At 39.7% G+C, this 26,209-nt stretch overlaps 1 long non-coding RNA gene across 1 annotated transcript; it reads right to left on the minus strand.

Annotated features, from left to right (window-relative positions):
* Window positions 1-17,068: 17,068 nt before the first annotated feature.
* LOC118500462 lies at window positions 17,069-23,580 on the minus strand. The gene is made up of 2 exons (XR_004903021.1): window positions 23,290-23,580; window positions 17,069-17,140 (listed from the first exon to the last, which is right to left on the minus strand). It is a non-coding gene; the product is annotated as an uncharacterized LOC118500462 (long non-coding RNA).
* Window positions 23,581-26,209: the final 2,629 nt, after the last annotated feature.

Genomic DNA, 26,209 nt, shown 5'->3' on the forward strand with positions numbered 1-26,209 from the left:
GGGCTTTTTGGGAACAACTCTGGTGCAAGCCACTGTCAGACATTGTGTATAACTGCTTCTGGGAAAACTGTAGCTACAAAGTGATCTACAGTTTGTGGCTGCTTCTTCTGTGTCTCAGTGTGTGGAAAGCTGTTCTCTTAGGCTTGCTTTTAGGAGCATTGGACCCAGGGGCATGTCAGCAACTTTCCCAGGGCACACTAAGATCCACCTCCACCTGCCTCTAGGTGCCAGCTTCCTGTTAGCTTTGCTTACAGAAATAGCCTCTGATGGTACTCTAGTTGTATGGGGTAGGTTCTCAGTGTCACCTGGTAAGCATGAGTGCTGTTTAACAGATTTATACAGGTTCAAACTTGGTGCCCATGTTGGGTCTGATGTCATTCAGCAAATGTCCCAGGGTATACCAAGTCTAGCTGCCATCTATTGGGTGCTTACCCTTCTTTGTGGTTGGACAGGGTCTCAGGGAGTCATCAGGGTGAGACCAGCAGAGTTTATCAGGCCCAAACAGACTAGGACTAGGCTATGTGAAGGGAAGGCTCTGTACTAGTCAGGTATGTCAGGAAAAAGTGGTCTGTAGGGAAATTTTGTCCAGCAGAGCTGTCCCGGCTGCTGTGGATGAGAATAAGTTTACCAAGACATGATTTGCTTGGGGAGAAAAGGCTGACCAGTCTCTCAGAGGAGAAAGGTCTCAAGCCTCTCTCTCAGTGGGCTTTTATTGAATTTAGCTTGCATAGGGATGCATATCAAATAAAGGAGGTATAGTTTACAGATAACTTTTCTGGGATTACAGGAGTCCTTTATTAGGGTCTAGTAGACAGGGGGACACCAATTGGCTATAAAACCTTGGGAAGAAAACTTATTTTGTGCTTGGATCCTTAACATTTAAATTGAGGACATTTTTAGCAAAGCAGGTTTCTCAGGATTTAATGCATTCTTTCTTAGGCCTGATCAACAGCCACCCCCCTTGCCCATGCTGCCAGGAACTGTTGGTTTTGGCACAGGACTGTACCCCTTTTTGGCATTATTTCATGCCTGAATCAGGTGGGTGAAGCAAGGAAACCAAGAGATTAGGAGGCTTTTTACAGATAAAATGAGGACTCAGGCTATGATAAAGCCAAGGGGTGAAGGTCTTTTTTTTCCTCCTCCATAATCTCCTAAATCCTTCCCAGATGGCCCCTTTGTGTCTGTGCCTGTCTTAGGTTGTTCCTTCCTTGAGGAATCTTACCCATCATTGACTATCTAGCCATCCTCCAGGGGCCAAGCAGGGTGAAGTAAAGAGGGCAGAGGCTGTACCCCTGCCAGGAAGATAAGTTTTGTTCCCTTAGTGGTTTAAGGTTCCCTAGCCATGGGGCCTTTTCACCTGTTGGTGGGGTTACAGCTACTAAAATCAGGCAGGACCATTCTTAACAGTGGTCCCTGTGCTAGAGCCACGCAATTCAGTGTGACCCAGATTCTTCCAGGAGACCAATCTCAGCATGGTGGAGCCACTGTTAGTTGGTAGTATTGGGCTACTGAATCTCCTGTCAGATTGTGGTGCCAGTACTGCCTGAGGTAATGTGGGGGGTGGGAGTAAACCCTCTCCAGAGCTATACAACAGAGTCTTCCCCTAATTCTGCCCAGATCTTGGCAGTGAAGAGCCAACAAGGGTCCAGAGGGCCTGCTGGGAGCCTGGAGATTGGGATTAGTGGGATTCCCCATGAGGGGAAGGCATTAGTTAGGTTCATAGGCAAGTGGGAAGAGGACTCCTGTTCCAAAGTCACACAACTCAGTCACTGATATTCCCTTGGTCTACCCAGACTGCTATACCCTAGCCTAAGCTGCTGACTACTGAGTAGGGTGCATGCTCCACAGGGTGAAGCAAGAGACAGTCCAGAGGGTGAGGCTATTGCTTTCCCCCACGTTGATGACATATAGAGGGAAGTGCTTCACCGAAGAAAGAAGAAAGATGGTGTCTGGGATGTGGGATAGGGACTTAGCATAAGGATCCTGGAAGCTGTCCCTTCAGCTCTCTACCGAAAGCCACAGACTCCACTCTTGTCTCACATGAGTCTAGTCCACTCCATTCTCCCTCCACCAGAGCTCAGGATAAGTGGCTGTGAACAAGATTTTGTGCATTGACCCTTTAAGAGGGTGCCTGTGTCTCTAGTTGACTCCTGTCTCTCCCTGGTGGATAGATTTCTGTTGATTTCAATAGCCAAATATTATATGGGCACCTCTTCCTGGTTCTTGTGCTCTGGGAGTCTGTTTGGTGGGTTTTGTGGGCCCTTCTGGAGAGCCCAGGATGGGGTTGAGACCCCACACTCCTCAGAGGAATCCTTTGCAGCTTAAATATCCCCCCAGAACCTCAGCTGCTGCTGGTGGTTGTGGGGCCAGACTTTTTGCTTCTCTGCCTTTCCTATAAGTCTCAATGTGGCTTCTGTAAATCCTTGGTTATAAGACTTCTGTTCAGAAGGTCTTCAGTTGGTTATTCATGCTGATTGAATATATTTTAGTTGTAATTCCAGTTTGATCCTGGGAGGAGGTGAGTGCAACATCCACCTACTCTGCTGCCATCTTGGATCCTTTCTGTTGTATCTTCTCACAATTTCATGCCAATCTCAGTGATCTCTAAATAGAAAGTTAAAACAATAAAATTTTTAAACTAAAATTGTGAATCAATTAAGTAATTAAAAGTAAGGTATCTGGGAAAAAGTAATATTGTATTATTCTTTTAATTATAACTTTTGGTGCTTCTCTGACTATTTTCTCTCAGGTTAGATTTATAGAAATGTAATTATTGAACTAAAGAGTATAATTTTTAAGCCTCCTTATGCATATTATCAAATTGTTTTCAGATAAGTTGCATAATATATGCACCCACCAAAGTTTGTTTTATGGTGTCCACAGCAGTATTGTCTCTTTCAATGTTAAAAACTGGAGTAAAACTCCCTCTGTCCTCATTGCCAATTCTATACACAGCAGACAACACTTCATTATTTTAATTCTCATCCCATTGATTACTACTGAAGCTGAACATTTTTCATATATTCATGGCTTATTGGCCATTTGCCTTCACACTTAGCTCATATTTTTATTGGAATTTTAAATTGTTTTCTTTCTGATTTGTTGAGTTTCTCAAATTATAAGAATATTAACCCCTTTGTCATATTTGTTGAAAATACTTTTATTAGTTTTTTGGGCTTTACTCTTTTAAGTGTGGCATTTTTGATAGAATATATATGTGTATATACACACACAAAATATACATATATAGATTATGCAGTTTAGTTATCCATATTTTTCTTCTTTTTATTTTTTATTGCTCATCTTAGAAGTGCCTCCACCATTCCAATATCAGTAGTTGTTGGCATATAATTACTTCTTTTTCCTAATAGTTCATTCTAAATAAAAATCTTATTTCATGACTAATCTGTTCCTTTTCCCTTCGGTGGGATGTTCCCTTTATCATCTTCTCAATTCTTAAATATTTTTGAGATTTCTTTCTGTATTTACTTAGTCTGTTCCATTGATCTGCTTGCAAATTCTTCCACCATAAAACACTTAATTATTGGAACTTTGGAATACTCTTTAAAATTTGGTAGAACAGTTCCCTGAGGGTTTTAAAAATGTTTTCAAACTTTCTTACTTGTTTATTTTCAGATAAAATTTAGAATTATTTTATAAGTATTTGTTTCATTTAAAAATTCCACCAGTATATTGATAGTTTATGTATGTATGTATGTATGTATGTTTAATGGATTCTGTAGTAACTTTGCAATATACCTGTAATTTTTCTTCATTTATTAAAATACTACTTTATAAACTTCATTAAACTTTCTTATTGATTGCACCTCCATTGTAATGGTTATTTGTGGTTATTTTATATTTTAATCACATATAATATAATATTTATATTTATTAAATATGTGATTTATATTTTATATTTTAAAACCTATTAAAAAGTCATTTTCATATTCCTTTTTAGTACTTATTGCTGGTGATGTTTATTTACCTTGTACCTGACAATCTTAATGATTTCGTTTTTTCCTAGGTCATCTTGTGTTGTCATAGTTTATAATTGTATTGTCTGTAAATAACATAATGCTGCAGTTTTCTTTCTTGGAGTCCTTCTAGTTTTCACTCTTCATGCTGTTGCACCAACCAGAACTTCCCAATCAGAGTTCACTAGTACTGGTGGTAGTGGTTTCTTTTTACGGGTTTCATTTCAGAGATATTGAAGCTGCATATTGATGAAGTAAGTATTATTTTGGCTTAAGGTTGGCTTTTAGTATTCAAGAATATAGTAGTTCCTCCTTGTCCATGGTTTTGATAGCCGTGTTTCAGTCATTGTGGTAAAAAGTGGTCCAATGATATTAAGCGAGAGATCCCAGAAATAATTCATAAATTTTAAATTGCACATTGTTCTGAGTAACGCCATCTCACTCTGTCCACCTGAGACATGAATCATCCCCTTTGTCCAACATATCCACATTATACACTCCCCACCTATCAGCCACTTAACTATCACCTGGGTTATCCAATTGTCTCAACAACACAATTCTTGTGTTCAAGTAACTCTTATTTTACTTAATAATGACCCCAAAGTGCAAGAGTAGTGATGTTGACAATTTGGATATGTTAAAGAGAAGCTGTAAAATGCTTCCTTTAAGTGAAAAGTTACATATGTACAGGAAAACCATAGTATACAGTGTGAGGCAAAAATAGGTTTACAGTTGTGAGTATGCAAAACACAGCTTATTCATGTATTATTATTTTCCCAGTCATCATCAGTTGCCCCATCATAGTTTCCTGAATTTCACTGAAGCTCTGATATCTCTTCCCTTTCATAGGTGACTTCAGTTTTGGGAAAAGCCATAAGTCTTAGGGTGCCAAATGTGGGCTGTAGGGGTGCTGAGTCACCTGGGTGATTCTATTCTTTGCCAGAAAACTCTGCACAAAACATGATGCATGAGTGGATATGTTGTGGTGATGAAGCTGCCAATTACCAGTTGTCCACAGTTCTGAGTCATCTGAATAGTTTCTGCAGAGGAATGTTCAAGCTTAAAGCAAAAGTTGATGCAGATTCATTGCTCTACTTGCTCAGTCATTTTGAATGTAAGAGCCACACAGTACATGTGCTCATCCAAAGCATCTACCACCCACACTGACTAGTACAGTGAAGTCATCATCGTTCATACACATGCATTCCGGTCCACTGTCTTTGGCTTCCAGATTACATCAATGTCGCACAAATCACTCTTGTTATATTAACAATGGTTGGACTTTTCCAGACAGACCTCAAGTGTGTGTGTTTATATATTCTAAATGAAAGTGCTTAAGAATTGATGAAAGTGCTTAAGATTAAAATGTGTTTCTCTGCTTTGGGCCACATTCCATATTCTTTGAAGTGCAGTGTTTTTGTTTGTTTGTTTGTTTGTTTTGTTGGGAACCACCCTGCCTGGTTTCAGAAGCTGTAAGCCCCCTGGCTAAGGCTGAGTAAAAAGACCTTGGGACCATAAGCCACTAAGGAGACAAACCTTATTCTCCTGGTAAGGGTGCATCCTCTGCCCCCTTTACTTCACCCTGTCTGGCCTGGGGTGGATGACTGGTTAGCCAATGATGGGTAAGATTCCTCAAGGAAGGAAGAACCTAAGACAGGTACAGTCATGAAGGAGCCATCAGGGAAGGACCAAGGGGACTATGGAAAAGGGGTGATAGACCCTCACCCCTTGGCTTTGTCATAGCCTGAATCTTCATTCTATCTATAAAAAGTTTCCTAATCTCTTGGCTGCCTGCACTCCCACCTGATTCAGGCCTGAAACAATGCCAGAGGGTGGTGCAGCCCTGTGCTGGAATGGGTGCTTCCCTGAGGGCAATCAGGCCTAAGAACAAATGTGTAAACTCCTGTGAAACCTGCTTTGCTAAGAATACCCTCAATTTAAATGTTAAGGGTCCAAGCATAAGATGAGTTTGTTTCCCAAAGTTTTATAGTTCTTTGGCTATCTGACTCAGAATATGCCCTCAGAATAGTTCTTTGAATGCTATCTATTGTTTGATCATTATTGCCTGACAATGAATGATGAGGTTTATGCCCTGTATTCCTATGCAAATTAAACCCAACAAAAGCCCATTGAGAAACAAGCTAAAGGCCCTTCTCCTCTGAGAAACTGGCCACCTTTCCTCCTCAAGCAAATCAAGTCTTGGTAGATTTATTCTCATCTGTGACAGCTGGGGGAGCTTTGCTGGATGAAGGTCCCCCATAGTTTTTTCTACCTCAAGAATTGTAATTAAGCCCTGGCTGGCGTAGCTCAGTGGATTGAGCGCGGGCTGGGAACCAAAGTGTCCCAGGTTCGATTCCCAGCCAGGGTACATTCCTGGGTTGCAGGCCATAACCCCCAGCAACCGCACATTGAAGTTTCTCTCTCTCTCTCTATCTCCCTCCCTTCCCTCTCTAAAAATAAATAAATAAAATCTTTAAAAAAAAAGAATTGTAATTGTAAGTGTGATCTCTATGATTCAAGTTAGTAAAGAACTCACCTCTTTCTTTTTATTTCCATGGGGCTAAATTTTATTTGCCTACTTAAAACTGTTATCAACTTCTAATTTTTGTTGTATTTGTTTTAGACTGCTGTATATATAATTTCTACTTTTAAAGATTTTTGCATCTTCTTTTATAAGTGTTCCAGGATGCTTGATTAGTGGGAGTATTCTCTGTAGGACATAGTCTAAAATTCTACCCATAATACAATCTTATTCATTATAATTCTCATTTCTATGGACCTTATTTTAACTACATGATTTGTTGAAAATTAAAAGATATATGTTAAAAGTCTATAGCAAAGATTTTCCAGTCAGTCCTTTATTTCCATATTTTTTTCAGTGCTTTATATCTGTGCTGTTATTCTGAAGGTAAAGTTTCATTGAGTGTTCCATATTTACTCTGGTTTCTTTTGTGAACTTTACCATTCCCTTCTAAGGTGGCTTCTTCTAAGGCATTCATTCTTTTGCTTTCTTCAGAATACTTCCCATTTATGATCCATTCATTTGTCCCCGGTTTATTTCTTCATTGTACATCTACTCTTATTCCTCACAGGTCCTGCAAGCAGGGCCTGCCTGACAGTTCACCCCTTTCTCCCTGTGTCCAGCACAGTCCCTGGTATATGCAGTACACTCACTAAATATGTAGTAGTCAAGGAGTGGATAAAAAATCACTCTTTTTGACATATTAAATGTTTTTTTTTTTTTACTTCAAACTTTATTTTACTCAGAAATAATCTGATCATTCCTGTTCTTTCTTTCCTTTCCATCCCCCATTCCTTGTAGAAGAGTGGGGTTATCTGGTGTCCCTTGTCTTTGCTACTGCAGCTGTCATCTGCAGAAGGAGCCCAACTTCCCAGCCCTATTTTATCTTCCTGGCCTATTTGCTTTCCATTGTATATCTGGTCCCTGCATGCAGAAGGGCACAGCACAAGGACTGTGGGGTTTGGCATAGTGATCAGGTGATGAACCAAGCTTGGCCAGCTGAGCAACCTTGAGGATACTCTTTAATTCTCTGGACCTCAAGCTTCTCATCTGCTGTGAGGATAAGTAAGATAATGTGTGTAAGACACTGACCCTGAACAAAACTGACATTCTATTTGTGCCTTCCAGTGCCACTATTTAGGTAAAAAGAATAAAAATGTCACCTGCCAGAAGGCTGCTAACTGACTTGTGGGTGGGCCTGTTATCTGGTGGATGTGATGGTGCTGCCCCTGGGCCTTGAGAGAGGGACAGGAGTGTGATGCTAGCATCCAGGAGTGATGAATATTGTAGAACCATAAGGCATGAGCCCATTAGCTTATAGGGCATCTGGCCTCCATGTGGGGGGAAAGTGGTAGCAATGGTTATCTGCAGTTTATCATTGGGAATGGGGTTAAGAGGCTCATTGTGTCAAACAGCATTTTGGTGGGGAGCTGCATTTATTAATATCTTCCATAACACAGGGCCATAGTTTGGAGAAGCTAAGGGTCCTCTTGTCTTGTCTAAGATTTCTTACTGGCACCTTCAACATATCAAATAGTAAAGGGAACTTAAGTCACATCTGACACTCATGTTTTCTGGGACAACAATGGACAAGCCTTTTGATCTCCATTCTCAGGGTACAGAAGCCCAGGGAGCATCCTTGACCTCTCTGGGGTATTAGAGGAGAAAGACAGGGTTGAAACTGAGATGAAGAGACCTAGAGATCTTTTCCAGGGCCCCTAAGTCAAGCCCCTAGAGTAAGAGGTTTTCTAACACCCAGCCTCTCTTAGCTTGACCACCTCTGTCCTAGATATCCTACCTTAGGCCCCTGGATCTGAGCCCATTGCAGCATCCTCTCTGAAGAAAGAGTCCCTGCCCTGACACTGGGAAGTTAGGCCTCTCCCATTTTCCCATGTTCTGCCTCCCTGGCTAAGGTCAGGTTATGAGCCTGGCCTGAGGAAGGACCCCTTCAAGGTGTGTTGGATGCAGGACCATCCTTGAGGGGGAAGAAGTCTCTGGACTTTATATGGAGGTGGCTGAATTCAGTATCCTCTCCCTTTAGCCACTTCACACTGGAGTCTCATCTCCTTGTCTGCTCCTTGTCTTTGAGGTTCTGGAAGTGTATAGCTTACTCCAAAGCCAAATACCTCAACAGCAAGAAGCCACTGTGTGTTTTTCACTTCAAGCTATGTTTATTAATTTCCCTGTGCCTCTTATTCCTCCAGGCTACAACCTTCAGCTCCAAAGCCTGACAGACAAGTGCCCAAGACTTGGGAGCACAAGTTTTCCTCAGCCCTGAGCAGATGGGCCTAACCTGGCCCAACCCAGAGGCCCATGACAATCCAAACTTAGCTCTGTGAAGAGCTTCTGGCTGAGCAGCCCCAGTCAACATTATATCTCAATTCTTCTAAAGTAAGAGGAATACTTTCTCCCTCCCTAGGGTATCCTGAGGATAAATTATTTATTATTTGTGAAGCACTTTGTAGGGTTCAGGATCATTGCACAGGGACCACAGGGCTCAAAGGCAGTGCTAGATGCTGGGCAGGGTGGTTGTTACTATTAAGCATTTATATAGCACTTACATTTGCCAAGTGCTGCCCAATCATTCATTAGTTAATTCTCCCAGCACTCCAGACCTGTCAGCAGACTTCAGTAGTTATGTTCTCCTGCCTTAGAAGAAGTTGCTGAGGTCAGAAGAGGCTGGCTGGTAACCTTGGCCAGGGTTACACAACACAGTGTCTTGGCTTTTGACCCATGAGCTAGCTTCAGGTTTTATTTCTTAAAACTATGCCATCAACCCACCCCAATCCACCAGTGAGGTGCCTGCAAAAGATTGCTATGATTTATGACCTCAGTGATGCTCTAAGTGATACTCTCAACTTATGACCTACTGCATTGTGAAGGGAAGAACAGGCTTTGAAGTCAAAATAGGGTTTCGAAGTCAAAATAATGTGAAACTTAAAAGAAGTATGACTGTGAGCAAATTTCTTACTAATCCTGAAGGTTGAGTTCCTTGATTATCAATTAGAGAGAAAAACCAATGAGTCTGTTGTGAGGATAAGAATTATTAAATGGAGAGAACATGGCATAAAATGAAGGTTTAACACTTGTTAGCCCCAAACCTCTAATTACTGTCATGGCACAAACAGAATTCTGCTTTAGAGAAGAAACAGACAAATCCATGGGAAATGATAGAAAAAGAAGCTTTGATTCCAGAAAACCCACCAGGACTCTATAATTTCTACCTTTAGCTTAGGAACCTAGGAGTAGAATGGTAACAAAAACGAAAAAAGCTGAAATGACAACTCTTTTCATTATACACAAATAAATCATGCTATTTAGGATACATACTGTACTTCAGTAAGTTTTTTTCATTAACAAATATTTATTAAGCACTGACTATGAACTAGGCACAGTTTTAGCAGTGAAGGACTTGGGAAGTGAACAAGAGAGACAAAGACTAAAGAGACACTTAATCAGGAATGGATAAGGCAAGCATGTAAAATATTAGAAGGAGAGAATGGTGTGTGCAATGCTCTGGAGAAGGGAAGCCATCAGAATGCCTGAAGGACTGAGAGAACACCACTGTGGCTGGGATAGGGGAGAAAATGTTAAGAAGATGAGCTGGGCAAGGGTGACAGGAGCTGCTTGTACTAAGCCCTGAACCCAAGTGAGGGTCTGGGATTTTAGTCTCCATACAACATTTTTGAAGGGCTATAAGGAAGGGCATGGTGTGACCTTTCAGGTTGCAGTGTACTTCATCATACTTTCATTAGTCAAGGATCTGAGGGCCAGATTGTTAATCTATCAGCTCCAGGAAGCCCATGGTGTACTTTCTTAGTGATATAGACTAACTCAAAATGCACATGTTAAAACCTCATTCTCAATGTATTTGGAGGTGGAGGCTTTGGGGGATGATTAGGTCACAATAGTGGAGCCCTCATGAATGGGATTACTGTCCTTCTAAGACACCAGAGAGCTGTCTTTCCCCTGCAGCCTACGTGGACACAGCAAGAACTTGGTTGTCTATAACCAAGGATGTAGGGCTTCAGCAGACATAAAATCTACTAATGCTTTTATCTTAAATTTTCCATCATTCAGAACTGTAAGAAATAACTGTTGTTTGTGAACTTCCCAGTCTGAACAGATTGAACTACTTAAAACATTTCTGAAACACAGAGCCCAATGAAGAAAACCTTGAAGATGGGCTGCTCCTCATCCAAGTCTTTTGCCTCCAAGCAATAACCATTGCTACAGAATGGCCTTTGAAATATTATAATATCCACAATTCTCATAAAAATGGAACAGGCTCCATGGAATGAAGCACTCACATGGGCTTTGCAGTTTCTAAGTGCTGGTGTTCAGGCTGACTGCACTGCAACACTGGCTCCTCCTATTGCACTTGATTGTCCTCTCTTGTCTCCCATTGTGTGATTTTCCAACAGAGTGGCTATGGATGGCTAGTTCATCTTTTTTTCTTTTTCTGGCAGTCTGGGGAGACCATGCCACTTAACAAAGCACTCCCTCATCTCAGAGCTCAGACAGATGTCTGTGGGCCCCAGATCCCCTCTTGGGGTGCTGAAATACACTGCATGTAGGATAATCTGGGAATCACAAATCTTGCTAAGAAGGGTATCCTTGCAGTCTGGTTGGAGAAACATGACTTCGGTGCCTTAGAAACGGTGCTTATGGAGGTATCAAATGCTATGGCTGGAAAAAACGATAACATCTTCTGGTAGGACAAGATAATGGCTGCAATCACCAGGCCATACCTAATTAGTTACTAAACATATGATTCTGATAATGTGTGGCTAGGAGTTTGTGCCTGGCCTAATGGTGAATTTCCCTGAAACCTCAGTAGTAGGGGAATCTGTTGTTGAAAAGCTTTTGAGGAAAATGGGGCTGAAGCCCGGAGTCATAAAAGAACAAATGAAGCACTTACACATTCTTGTTACATTCCATACAATAAAACAAAGGCCAAATGCTAAATAAAAACAAAAGCATTGGCCTCTTACACATTGTAAATTTATAACAATAGGAAGTTTATAATTAATTTCCATTTACCATCCTTTCTTCTCTAGAAACTTTGGATATCTTTTCCTCATGATTTCAGCAAGATGCTTGTAAATTCACTTGGCTTGTATTCAAAGAACATGTTTAAAAAGGATAATATTTGTGAAGTGTTTTCATATGCAGTAACTCTTCATGCCCTGGGCTTCCCACCTGTGTTGGACAGAATTCTTACCAGCAAACAACTAAATCCATACTAGTTAGTTTAATTAGAAAGCAGATTTAAAAGTCATGTTAGTTTGCTTACAGGATCTCTTGGGAAATCAGGAGATAAACTTGGCTCCACACAGCCAGGAAAATTGCACAAGCATACATAGGAGTATTCTAGCAAAATACTACTGCTGCCACCACCCACTGCCGGACACTTATGACAACAAGCACTCCAAATTCCATTTTAGCTGCTGAGAAGAGCAAGCGGCTTCTGCAATCAAGCTTTCTGGAAGATAACATGTCTAGTTGTGTGGCCAGAGCCTTTTGTCAATCACTTCGTTCTCCAGGTCTTGAGTCAAAGTGTCAGCTTGGTGGATGTTAGGTCTATGTGGAACTCTATTTTGGAAATGAAGTGTCTAGCCCTGTCTCTACAGGATAGGATATCAAATAAGAAGGGAGTTGCCTGAGTGGCTAACTTGCAGGATCTGCTGTATCCCCACTGTAATAATAGGCTTCAGTGCTTCCCCTAGAAGGTAGATATTAACTATAAAACCATATCATTACTCAGCTCTGACTTTTCATATTAGATGCTTTTTGACTGTGTAACAATGACAATGGGCTTAAGAACCAAAGTTTGTAGAGAGAGAAAGAATCTTACAAGTTCTTGAAGACAACATCATAATGCTAGATGCCAGGCTCAGCCAATATGAACATCAAGGTTACAAAAACACATGGGGGGAGAGAAACTTATGATATAATGTAATCATAGACCCTGCTACATAGAACAAGGAAGTGAAAAGCTCATCCTGTTCACTCTGGAGGGCTGTAGCAGGAGAGGAGAGAAAGAGATAGGACAAACCAGTCAAATGCAGAGTCTTTATCTTTTCCCTCTTGGGGATACAACTTCATGGGAGTTGGAGTGCTTAGAAACATTTCTTAACCCCCCCAATAGATAACTTTGATAACTTTCCTGTGTGTTATCCTTGGAGGCTGTGGGCCTTCAGAGTAGATAAGCGACAATTCAAAATCACAGTTTACTTGTGGTAGGAGCAATTGTGGGCCACTGATAGAAGAGGTGGCTGGGTGGATGTGCCAGAGGAAGATTTCCTGGCCAGGGGATACCACAAAGTTATTCAGAAACCTACACTTTTCTATTTAGTGGCTTTGGGGTCCCCTTTCTCTAAGTTCTCTGCTGTATCCTCTTTGTTGACAAGCAAAAATAAGCAGGGAAAGAGGAGAACCCACAAGAGATTTCAGGGGCCTGTCTGGCAAAGGGTATGCACAACTTCAATCCACATCTTACTTGGAACCTGATCAGGTGACCCCCGACCCCACCCCAATAACAGGAGAGGCTGGACAATGTAGTCTGACTTTGTACCTGGGAGGAAAATGTACATAGAAGGGTTTCTGTTCCAGGCCAGGCACACAGAAGTGTGTGTGTCTTGGTGAGAGGACACAGGTTCTGAGGGGCTGGGGGCAGCACAAGGTTGGAGGGTTTGAGGAGATGTGATATGCAGGGACTCCATGGCTAACTGTAATCCAGAGCTCAAATGGGGCCAGATGGGGTAAATAGCTGCTCAGTGAACAGCATCCCCAGGGACAGACCTGACCAGCCAGGCAGCAGTGGAGGTCAGTGAGGACTCAGCAAGGTCTGAGGATTCCTCTTTCCTGTTTCTGTGAGGCCACATGAGCCCATCACATGCCCAGATTTTGTCTTGGTGTGAAAGCATGGTCTGCTATCTTTCCCTTCTCCTCTTCCACCATCTTTTGGTTCTAATTCCTTTAGGATTAAGGCAAAGAGGGATGGTGAGGAAAAAGGCAAAGCCTTTCTACATAAGTAAACTTGCTTTTCTGACTAGTATTGAATCTTTGTTGTTGCATTTGGTGTGATCGGTGTCCACACTTTGGCATGTATGAGTTCTTCGGGGACCCATCTCTAGGGCCTCTTCTGAGATGGACAACCCAACATTAGCACAATCTCCTTCACTCCTGTCCTTCAGCTCCCCCAGAGGCCACTTTCTGCTGGCACCCATCTTGTGATGGGCCGAGCTCTTGGGTGGCACATAAACAAGATAGCTCAAGGCCTGCCCACCTTCTAGATCACTGTTTGATACACAGGTAACTCATATTCTTGCTATTCAGATTACATGAATGTGGGCTGCTTGGCTATCACACTCTTCTTGGTGATATATTTTTTCATTCCATTTTCTCTGGTTTATATAGACGTAAGAGATGAATAATCCTAACTTGATGTCCAACCAGGAAATGAGGAGCCAATCTCTTCTTTTCGTAGACACTTAAATCCCTTGGAGTCCCCCCTCTCTTCCTTGGCTTGGGAGGTCTGGTGAGGAGGTAACCTTCCCCGACAAGATGGGGGTGATTTCTCCTGAGACCAGTGACATATCTCTTCCTCCTCCATTGTCCTGGTCTTCTGTTTCTATAGAATTTAATGTGGTTAATGTGGTCTGGGATGAAAGTGTGTGTACTAGTCAGGTTCTCCAGAGAAATGGAACCAATAGAATGTGTGTGTGAATACATATATGTTAATTTATTATAAGAGATTGGCTCATATGACTATGGAAACTGGCAAGTCCAAAATCTGTAGGAGTGGGCTGGTAGGCTAGAGACTCAGAGAAGTGCTGATGCTGTAGGTCAAGTCTGGAGGTTGTATTGGAGGTGGAGGAGGAGCCAACACTAAAGTTCAAGTCTGAAGGCCATCTGCTACAAAATTCTCTCTTGCTCAGGGGAAGTCAGTCTTTTGTTCTATTCTGACTTGCAACTGATTGGATGAGACCCACCCACTATATGGGGGACAACCTCAGTGTCCACCAATTTAAATGTAAATCTCATCCAGAAACAACCTTACAGAAATATCAAGAGTAATATTTGACAAAATATCTGGATTCTATTGTCCAGTCAAGCTGACACATAAAATTAACTGTCACAGTTTGGGTAATTGACTGCTTTTGCCCTCTTTAATAACTTCTGAAGGAGCAGCCTAATTCAAATTGCTGACCACTCCTTTGCAAGCCCTTGGTGACTCTTTAGATGTAAGACCCTCAACACCTCTTACCCCCAGATTTTGTCCACAGTCACAAATTTGGGAGCAATAAAACAAGTTATAATAAAAATGAAACAAATGTCTTTCTTATAATTTCCCAGAGATAAAAATTATAGATGGTTTATAGCTTAGCAAATTTTTAAATGACACTATTCTCCTTCCTTCCTTCTCTCTCTCACTTTTCCCACTCTTCATTATATCCATATTTCTATTATATCTACCTTTTGTTTATACAGTTTTATTAGATATAATTTATATATGTCACCCATGTAAGTGTATATTTGCAGATAAGTGCAGCCATCACCATATGCAGTTTTAGAACATTTCATAATATTTAAAAGAAACCCATACTCTTTATTTATTATTCTGCTAAACCCCTGTCTTCATTCTCCACCCTAAGCAACCACCAATATATTTTTAATCTCTATAGATCTTTCCATTTTGGACTCTCATATGACTGGAATCATATAATATGTGGTCTTTTGTGACTTCTTTAAATTAACTTAATGTTTTCAAGGTCTATCCATGTTGTATCATATGGCAGTATTTCATCAATTATCATGGCTTAATAATATTCCATTGTATGCACATACCACATTTTATTTATTCATTCATCAGTTGAACATTTAGGTTGTTTCCACCTTTTGGCTATTAAATAGTGCTGCTATGAACACTTGTGTGTAAGTTTTTGTGTAAATGTATGTTTTCATTTCTCTTGGGTATACAAGTAGGAGTGAAATTACTGGATCATATGATAGCTCTGTATTCAATCATTTGAGAAACTGTTTGTTTTCAGAAGTGACTGAATCATTTTACATTTCCACCAGTGGTGTATGAGGGTTCCAATATCTCTGTCTAAAAGACAGAAAATTATTATTTTCTGACTTTTTGCTTCTAGCCATCCTAGTGGGTATGAAGTGATATCTCACTGTGGGTTTGATTTGTGTTTTCATGATGGCTAATGATGTCAAGCATATTTTCTTGTTTTAAACTGATAACATGAAGTTTGGAATATCTGGCTGCTGCCAAATTCTGCTTAGCTTTGCTAGATAAGTTGAGTATCAGTAGTACCCATAGTTGAAGGGCTGGCTTGACTGCCAGAGATAATGTTTTCCTTTATTATCTTTCCCAATAGTGATTATTTGGCTAGAACCTTAACATCCTGGCTAGACAGAGGGTGGAATTATCTGAATTTGCAACAGACTCACAACCTAACTCTCTCCTCTGGACCTTCCCTCCAGCTTCCTTAGCTTTTTTCTTTCCTGCACCCTAGCATGGTCTATCCAGACCTATTTCCATAACTCAGGACAGCTAGAGCCTGTGGCTGATATCAGGAGGGCTGAGGGGAATTCTGGGATTACTTCCCATTGTGTTAGGCCTTGAAGGTCATTCAATTATGGGTTGATCACCCCTAAAAACCTATTATATGAGATAATGTATGTTGCAGCAAATCAAAGTGATCTTTTCTTTTACATACCATCTTGCCGTCTTCTAAGAAACATGTGGTGTGCTAACTGAAAATTCTTTTGTTTGCAGAGTGTAAACAGTTATCACATTCTGTGTAATGGCTTCCATACACTTGAATACAATATTGATTTGGGTGTGTAAGTTTAAAGGCAAAAACTAGAAAATAGTAAATTGCTCTTCTTAATGAGAAAGGAGTGGCAAATTGAGTGGCCCTGGGGAAAATGTAGGAATGGGACTTAGTAATGGAGGAGATTCTGATCAGAGTTTGATACACGTTTTTTTAAGGACAAGATAGTAAATATTTTAGGCTACATTTTAGGTTTTATGTACCATTCTGTCTGTCCCAGTTACTCGACTTTGACACTGTAGTGCAATGGCAGTCCTAGATGAGATGGAAGTGGGTGGTTTGGCTGTTCCAATAAAGCAGGTGAATGTAGTCTGCTGACTGTGGGAAGATTGAAGGTATAGGATGGAGGGAAGGAGAGAGAGAAAGAAGAGGAGGAGAAGGAAGAATAAGAGGAAGATGAAGATGAAGAAGAAGAAGAAGAAGAAGAAGAAGAAGAAGAAGAAGAAGAAGAAATATGTTTCCAATCTGTTTGTGTCTGCCTTGATTTCTTTCTTCAGTGTTGTGTAGTTTTCTGAGTACAGGTCTTTTACCTCCTTGGTTAGGGTTATTCCTAGGTATTTTGATTTTCTTGTTGCTATGTGAAATGGGATTTTTTTTTTCCTGATTTCTGCTTCTGATGTCTCATTGTTAGTATATAAAAAAACCCTTTGATTTCTGGTTATTGACTTTGTATCCACTGTTTTGCCAATTCATTTATTAGGTTGAGCAGTTTTTTGGTGGAGTCTATAGGACTTTCTATATACACTATCATGTCATCTGCAAACAATGACAGTTTTACTTCCTCCTTTCTGTTTTGGATGCCTTTTCTTTACTTTTCTTGTCTGATTGCTGTGGCTAAAACTTCCAATACTATGTTGAATAGAAGTGGTGAGAGTGGACAACATTGTTAGAGACAATGTTTTCCTTTATTATCTTCCCCAATAGTGATTATTTGGCTAGAACCCTAACACCCCTGGCTAGACAGAGTTGGAATTGTCTGAATTTGCAACAGACTCACAGCCTAGCTCTCTCCTCTAGACCTTCCCTCCAGCTTCCTTAAGCTTTTCTTTTCCTGCACCCTAGCATGGCCTATCTAGACCTCCTTCCATACCTCAGGACAGCTAGAGCCTGTGGCTGATATCAGGAGCCTGTGGCTAGAGCCTTGTTCCTGATCTTAGTGAAAAAGATTTTAGTTTTTGCCCATTGAGAATGATGTTGGCTGTAGGTCTCTCATATATGGACTTCATTATGTTGAGGAATACTCCTTCTATTTCCACTTTACTGAGAGTTTTCATCATAAATGAGTGCTATACTTTATCAAATGCTTTTTCTGCATCTATGGATATGATCACATGATTTTTGTCTTTGCTTTCCTTTATGTGATGTATTACATTTATTGATTTGTGAATATTGTACCATCCTTGCATCCCTGGGATGAATCCCACTTGGTCATGGTGTATGATCTTTTTAATGTATTGTTGGATGTAGTTTGCCAATATTTTGTTGAGGATTTTAGTGTCTATGTTCATCAGTTATAGGCCTGAAATTTTCTTTGTTGTGTCTTTATCTGGTTTTGGGATTAAGATGATGCTGGCTTCATAAAAAGAGTTTGGAAGCCTTCTATCATTTTGGATATTTTGGAGTCATTTGAGAAGGATAGGGATTAGCTCTTCCTTAAATACTAGCTATCAGAGAGATGCAAATTAAAACCACAATGAGATACCACTTCACACCCGTCACAATGGCCATCATAAACAAAGCAACAAACAACAAGTGTTGGAGAGGTTGTAAAGAAAAGGGACCCTTAGTGCACTATTGGTGGCAATGCAGGCTGGTGCAACCACTATGGAAAACAGTATGGAATTTCCTCAGAAAACTAAAAATGGATCTGCCTTTTGACCCAGCAACTCGACTGCTAGGATTGTATCCTAAAAAAACCTGAAACACCAATCCAAAAGAACCTATGCACCCCAATGTTCATAGCAGCACAATTTACAATAGTCAAGTGCTGGAAACAGCCTAGGTGCCCATCAGTAAATGAGTGGATCAAAAACTATGGTCCATTTACACAACAGAATTTTATGCAGCAGAAAGAAAGAAGGAGCTCCTATCCTTTGTGACAGCATGGATGGAACTGGAGAGCATTATGCTAAGTGAAATAAGCCAGGTGGTGAAAGACAAATACTGTATGATCTCACCTTTAACAGGAATCTAATCAACAAAACAAACAAACAAGCAAAATATAACCAAAGACACTGAAATAGAGAACAGGCTGACTGATTAGAGGGGAGAGGGGAGAGAATTTCAGGGGAGAGGGGTGAAGGGTTTGCAGGAACAAATATAAAGGACACATGGACAATAACAAGGGGGGTGGAAATGGGAGGGAGGTGGGGATGGCTGAGAGGATTGCCTGGGATGGGAGTAAAGGGCAGAGAACTCTACTTGAACAACAATTAAAATTAAAAAAAAAAGAAGAAGGAGAAGGGTAAGGAGAAGGAGAAAAGAAGAAAGAGAAAGGGAGGGAGGGACGGAGGGAGAGAGTCTCTTAACTAGGAACTGAAATGTGATACTTGGGAAAAGATATAGGACTAAGAAAATTTTCAAATGTGGCTCCACACACCTCACAAGATGCTCCTGGTGTGGAGCTGCACATGGGGCACCCAACATAAGGATTATTGGCAAAAAGTGGTGACCAATCCAGCTCTTGGTGCCCAGAGAAAATTACTATAATGTTCTGCTGACTCTGACTAGAACCAGCATTGTGATCCAAATAGCAAGACCCAGTTGTTGTGGAGTTTTTGACTTAGGAAGCCTCCTCCATCCACCCATTACAGAACTCTGTTAGAGATACCCTTTAAGATGAAAGCTCAGGTTTCCCTGTTAGCATTAACTTTATCACATGTTAGTGAATGATTGCCTAGAAAGTACTTCAGAGATGAGAATTGGAGAGGAAGAAGAAAGACCAAGAGAGATGGCCCCTGGGGTGGGGGACCCACATGCCAGAGGAGAGAGGGCCACCCAGTGGATGGTATTGTGGCCCAACCATACATCAACTACTTGACCAACATGGACTGCTTATTGGGACAATGTGGCTGTCAGACCTTGGCATTCTTTTGTATCACAGTTTCAGGTTGATTTATTTAGAAATGCATTCCTGGAGAAATAGATGTGTTTTTTTCCTGTCAAAATAAATGTGTCATCTTTTCTCTTTGAATTAGCTTTATTTGGCCACTATAATAGCCTACTTTTACTAGTCATGAGACTGTCTGACTTGGTTGCTAAGAAAACAGTACCAAGACCACATCAGCCATTTTTAAAGCTAGTTATTTTGATCATGAAGATAAAGCCAGGACCTTTGGTCTGTTTTGTAGTTTTTGGCAAAGTACCTTAAGAGAAAGTCTTTTCATAATACTGTCTAGATAAATATAACTATTTATTTTCTAACAAATGGTTGCCTCACTAGGACATGGAGCTCTTCTTAGGAAGAATGTGAGGGGTGGCATCTTAATGGCTGTCTAGTTGTTATAGTCACACATTCTCTTTCCATTTAAAGTGAATTTTTCAAGAAAAACATTTGAGGCAAACATGATATAAAAGGTAATATTTTTATTACTCAAAGACCTCATGCAGATTTTGAAAAAAATTATGACCTCATCAGAGGCACAGAGACAGAATAACTCACAAAGGGAGAATCAGGAAGATGCAAATGATACAACCCAGGACCAGTAAAAAATCAATGCTAACTCTTAATGGTTAGTCTCACATGGTGTAAATTGAGTTTCATATGGTGTACTACTTTTTGGAAAGCAATTTGGCAAAATGATTCAAGATTCATAAACATGATCATGTCTCTGATTCATAAATTCCATTTCTGAAACTATTTCCTAAGAAAAAGAACCCAAAACATTTGACAATCATTACATATGTGAATGCATGGAGTGCAATCTACAAGTTCAACAATAGGGGAATAATGTAATATATTATCTGACTTACGAAGTAATATGCAGCCATCAAAGAGCCTATTATGAAGACTTTGGTAACATGAAAAGCAAAATAGACAGGATTTAAGTGGTTTATACATCATTAGAAGACTAGGAGGGAACAATACATAAAATAGTATTCCTTTCAATTGTTGGAGTGATAAGTATAAAGTTAAGAATGACTTTTTCAAAATTACTTTTGATTATGAAAAATTTCAACCATACATGGAGACAGAGAAGGCAATGCATTTTCATAAAGCTACTACCTAAATCACCCAGTTAGTAACTTTTTGCAATATTTTCTTCATAACAAACCTACCATCATCACAAACAGCAAAGTGAGTAATTTCATGTGTTGTCCTTTCAATAATTTGGACATAATTTTAAACTCACATAAAAGCTAGAAGAATAATACAAAAAATCCTGTACACTTTTATCCTAGAGTCTCCAAGTGTTAATGTTCTACCTTATTTGTCCTATTCATTCTTGCTCCCCATAAATGCACACACTTTTTTTCAAAGCCATTTCTCTTAGTATGTTCTGGATGTTATAACAAAAATAACATGGGCTGGGTGGTTTAAACAATTATTTATTACAGTTCTGGAGACTGGAAAGTCCATGATCAAGGTGCTAGCAGATTCAGTGTCTGGTGATTCAGTGCTTCCTGGTTCATAAAGTGTTATGTTTTTGCTGTGCTTTCATCTGGTGTAAGGGCTGAGGGAGCTATTTTGGGTCCACTTTAAAAGGAGACTAATCTCATTCATGAAGGCTCCACCCTAAAGACCAAATGCCCTCTCAAAGACCTCACCTACGGGTACTGCCCCATTGCCTGTTAGGCTTCAACATATGAATTGGGTGGGGGAGGACACAGACTTTAAATCTATAGTACCCTTTGAGATATGTTGCAGACATGATGCCCTTTTTTTCCCATAAATTACTTTATTGTCCCTTAATTACAGTTGTCTGTATTTTCTCCCCACCACAACTCCCCACCACTCCTCCCCACCTCAGCCAAACCCACCTCCCTCCCTTGCTTCCACCATCCATCTTGGTTTTGTCCATGTGTTCTTTATGGTAGTTCCTGAAAACCCTTCTCCCCACAGTCTCCTCCCCCGTCCCCTCTGGCTATTGTTAGATGGTTCTCAATTTCAATGTCTCTGGTTATATTTTGTTTGCTTTTTCCTTTTGTTGATTATATTCCAGTTAAAGGTGAGATCACATGGTATATGTCCCTCACTGCCTGGCTTATTTCACTTAGCATAATGCTCTCCAGTTCCATCCATGCTGTTACAAAGGATAGGAGCTCTTTCTTTCTTTCTGCTGCATAGAATTCCATTGTGTAAATGGACCATAGTTTTTTGATCCACTCATTTGCTGATAGGCACTTAGGCTGTTTCCAGCACTTGGCTATTGTAAATTGTGCTGCTATGAACATTGGGGTGCATAGGTTCTTTTGGATTGGTGTTTCAGGGTTCTTAGGATATAATCCTAGCAGTGGAATTACTGGGTCAAAAGGCAGATCCATTTTTAGTTTTCTGAGCAAATTCCATACTGTTTTCCATAGTGGTTGCACCAGCCTGCATTGCCACCAACAGTGTAATAGGGCTCCCTTTTCTTTACAACTTCTCCAACACTTGTTTGTTGCTTTGTTTATGATGGCCATCCTGACCTCATTGTGGTTTTTATTTGCATCTCTCTGATGGCTAGTGATGCTGTGTATATTTTCATATGTCTCTGGGCCCTCTATGTGTCCTCCTTGGAGAAGTGTCTGTTCAAGTCTTTTGCCCATTTTTAATTGGGTGTTTTGTCTTCCTGGTGTGGAGTCATGTGGGTTCTTTACATATTTTGGAGATCAAACCCTTGTCTGAGGTATCATTGGCAAATATGCTTTACCATATAGTTGGTTCTTTTTTAATTTTAATGCTGTTTTCTTTAGCCATGGATAAACTTTTTAATTTGATGAAGTCCCACTTGTTTATTCTTTCCTTTATGTCCCTTGCTTTAGGGAACATATCAGTGAAGATGTTGCTTCATGGAATGTCAGAGACTTTCCTGCCGATGTTTTCCTCTAGGATTTTTATGGTGTCATGACCTATATTTAAGTCTTTTATCCACCTTGAATTTATTTTTGTGTGTGGTATAAGTTGGTGATTGAGTTTCATTCTTTTGGATGTAGCTGTCCAGCTCTGCCAACACCATTTGTTGAAGAGGCTATTTTTACTCCATTTTATGCTTCTGTCCTCTTTGTCAAATATTAATTGACCATAGACTCTTGGGTTTATTTCTGGGTTCTCTGTTCTGTTCCATTGGTCTATCTGTCTGTTTTTATGCCAGTACCAGGCTGTTTTGATGACAGTGGCCTTGTAATACAGTTTGATATCAGGTAGTGTCATCCCTGCTAGTTTGTTCTTCTTTCTCGAAATTGCTACAGCTATTCAGGGTCATTTATTATTCCATATATATTTCTTAAATATTTGTTCTGTATCTGTGAAATATGTCATTGGTACTTTAATAGAGATTGCATTGAATCAATAATTTGCTTTGGGTAGCATGTCCATTTTGATGATGTCAGTTCTTCCAATCCATGAACACAGTATATGCTTCCATTTGCTTATGTATTCCTTAATTTTTTTCTTCAGTGTTGTGTAGTTTTCTGAGTACAGGTTTTTTACCTCCTTGGTTAGGTTTATTCCTAGGAACTTTATTTTTCTTGTTGCTATATCAAATAGGAGTTTTTCCTGATTTCGGTTTCTGATATTTCATTGTTGGTGTATAAAAATGCCTTTGATTTATTTTTTAAATATTTATTTATGTATTTACTTTTTAAAAAATTGTTTTTCAGGCACAGTTTTCTGAGTATTGACATCACATCTGGCTGTTTTGCCAAATTCATTTATTAGGTCAAGTGTTTTTTTGGTGGGGTCTATAGGATTTTCTAAGCACACTATCATGTCATCTGCAAACAATGACAGTTTTACTTCCTCCTTTCCAATTTGGATGACTTTTATTTCTTTTTCTTGTCCAATTTCTGTAGCTAGGACTTGCAGTACTATGTAGAATAGGAGTGGTGAAAGCAAGCATCCTTGTCTTGTTCCTGATCTTAATAGGAATGCTCTAAGTTTTTGTGCATTGAGTATGATGTGGGCTGTAGGTCTCATATATGGCCTTTATTATGTTGAGGAATGCTCCCTCTATTCCCACTTTGCTGAGTGTTTTTATCATAAATGGGTGCTGTACCTTATCAAATGCTTTTTCCTCATCTATTGATATGATCACATGATTTTTGTCTTTGCTTTTCTTTATGTGATGTATTACATTTATTGATTTGTGAATATTGTACCATCCTTGCATCCCTAGAATGAATCCCATTTGGTCATGGTGTATGATCTTTTTAATGTATTGTTGGATGCAGTTTGCCAATATTTTGTTGAGGATTTTAGTGTCTATGTTCATCAGTTACAGGCCTGAAATTTTTTTCTTGGTTGTGTCTTTATCTGGTTTTGGGATTAGGATGATGCTGGATTCATATAAAGAGTTTAGGAGTCTTCCATCTTCTTGAATTTTTTGGAATAATCTGTGGAGGATGGAGAGAAGCTCTTCCTTAAATGCTTTGTGAAATTCTCTTTTGAAACCATTTGGTCCAGGGCTTTTGCGTGTTGCAAGCTTTTTGATTACTATTTCAATGTCATCAGCTGTTATTTACTGGTCCAGGCTTTCTGCTTCTTCTTTATTGAGTTTTGGAAGATTATATTTTTCTAGAAATTTGTCCATTTCACCTAGGTTTTCAAATTTCTTGGCATATAGTTCTTTGTAGTAATTTTGTACAATCTTTTGTATTTCTGTGATATCAGTTGTAATCTCTACTCTTTCATTTCTGATTGTGCTTATTTGGCTCCTCTCTCTTATTTTTCTTGATAAGACTGATTAAAGGCTTGTTGATTTAGTTTATCTTTTCAAAGAATTGGCTCCTGGATTCATTGATCCTTAGAATTGTGCTTTTAGTCCGTATGTCATTTAATACTCCTCTGATCTTGGTTATGTCCTTTCTTCTACTTGCTCTGGATTGTCTCTGTTGTTGTTCCTGGAGTTATTAACAGTGTAGGGTTAGGTTGCTTATTTGAAATGTTTCTATATTTTTTAGATAAGCCTGTACTGCCAGGAACATCCCTCTTAGAACTGCCTTCACTGTGTTTCATAAGTTTTGGGTTGCTGTGAATTCATTGTAATTTTTTCCCAGAAACTTTTTGATTTCTTTCCTGACCTCATTCTTGGCCCATTCATTGCTTAATAGTATGCTATTCAATATTGGTGAGTTTGAGTGATTTTTGGTATTTTTCTTGAGGTCATTTCCAGTTTCAGTGCCTTGTGGTCAGAGAAAATGCTTGATATTATTTCAATTTTCTTGAATTTGTTGAGGCTTTTTTTTTGTGTGTCCTATCATGTGGTCTATCTTTGAAAATATTCCATGTGCATTTCAAAGGAATGTGTATTTTGCTTCTTTGGGAATAAAAGGCTCTCTATATATCAGTTAAGTCCATTTCTTCTAGGGCATTATTCAATGACACAATATCTTTGTTGATATTTTGTTTGGAAGATCTGTCCATTTTTGACAATGGGGTGTTAAAATCTCCTACTATGATTATGTCAATATCTTTCTTGAAGTCCTCCCAGACTTTCTTTATGAATTTGCGTACTCCTGTGTTGGGTGCATATATATTTACAGTGTTAATGTCTTCTTGATGGATTCTTCCCTGAATATTATGAAATGACCTTCTGGGTCTCTTTTCATGGCTGTTCTTTTGAAGTCTATTTTGTCTTATATGAGTATTGCTACCCCATGTATTTTTCCTCTTTTTTATTCAAGTATTTTTTTCTAGCCCTTCACTTTCAGTCTGTGTAGGTCTTTTGTTTTCAGGTGTGTCTCTTGTAGACAGCGTATTTGTGGGTCATGTTGTGTTATCCATTCACTATTCTGTATCTTTTGACTGGGGCATTTAATCCATTTATGTTTAAGATTATTATTAATAGGTACTTATTCATTTCCATTTTTTTGTACCAGTGTTCCTCTCTCCTTCACTGTTTTTCTTCTTGTTCTTAAAGCAAATCCTTTAGCACCTCTTGCATAGCTGGTTTGGAGGAGGTATATTCTTTGAGGCTTCTTTTGTTCAGGAAACTCCTTATTTGGCCTTCCATTTTAATTGAGAGCCTTGCTGGATAAAGTAGTATTGGTTGCAGGTCTCTGATTTTCATTACTTGGAATATTTTTTGCCATTCTCTTCTGTCTTGGAGCGCTTCTATTGATAAGTCAGCTGCTAGCCTTACAGGAGCTCTCTTGTATGTTACTTACTGTTTTTCCCTTGCTGCTTTTAAGATTCTCTCTTTGTCTTGGAATTTTGCCATTTTCATTATGATGTGTCTTGAAGTGGGCTTCTTTAGATTCCTCTGGATTGGGACTCTCTGTGTTTCCTGGATTTGTGTGACTTTTTCTCTCATCATATTAGGGTTTTCCATCATTACTTTTTCAAACAGGTTTTCTATTCCTTGCTCCTCCTCCTCCTCCTCCTCCTCCTCCTCCTCCTCCTCCTCCTCCTCCTCCTCCTCCTCCTCTTCTTCTTCTTCTTCTTCTTCTTCTTCTTCTTCTTCTTCTTCTTCTTCTTCTTCTTCTTCTTCTCCTTCTGGTATCCCTATTATATGGATATTATAATGTTTCTTGTTGTCCTGCATTTCCCTCAACCCCTCTTCATACTTTCTCGACCTCTTTTTCTTTTCTTGCTCATTCTGGGTGTTTTTCTCTACCTTGTCCTCAACTCACTGATCTGATCCTCTGCTTTTGATTCCTGCCTGCTTTTGATCATCAAGCCTGTTTTTGATTCCTTCTACTGTACTCTTCAGCTCAGA

The sequence above is a fragment of the Phyllostomus discolor genome, chromosome 5 (genome assembly GCF_004126475.2).
Source record: "Phyllostomus discolor isolate MPI-MPIP mPhyDis1 chromosome 5, mPhyDis1.pri.v3, whole genome shotgun sequence".
NCBI lineage: Eukaryota > Metazoa > Chordata > Mammalia > Chiroptera > Phyllostomidae > Phyllostomus > Phyllostomus discolor.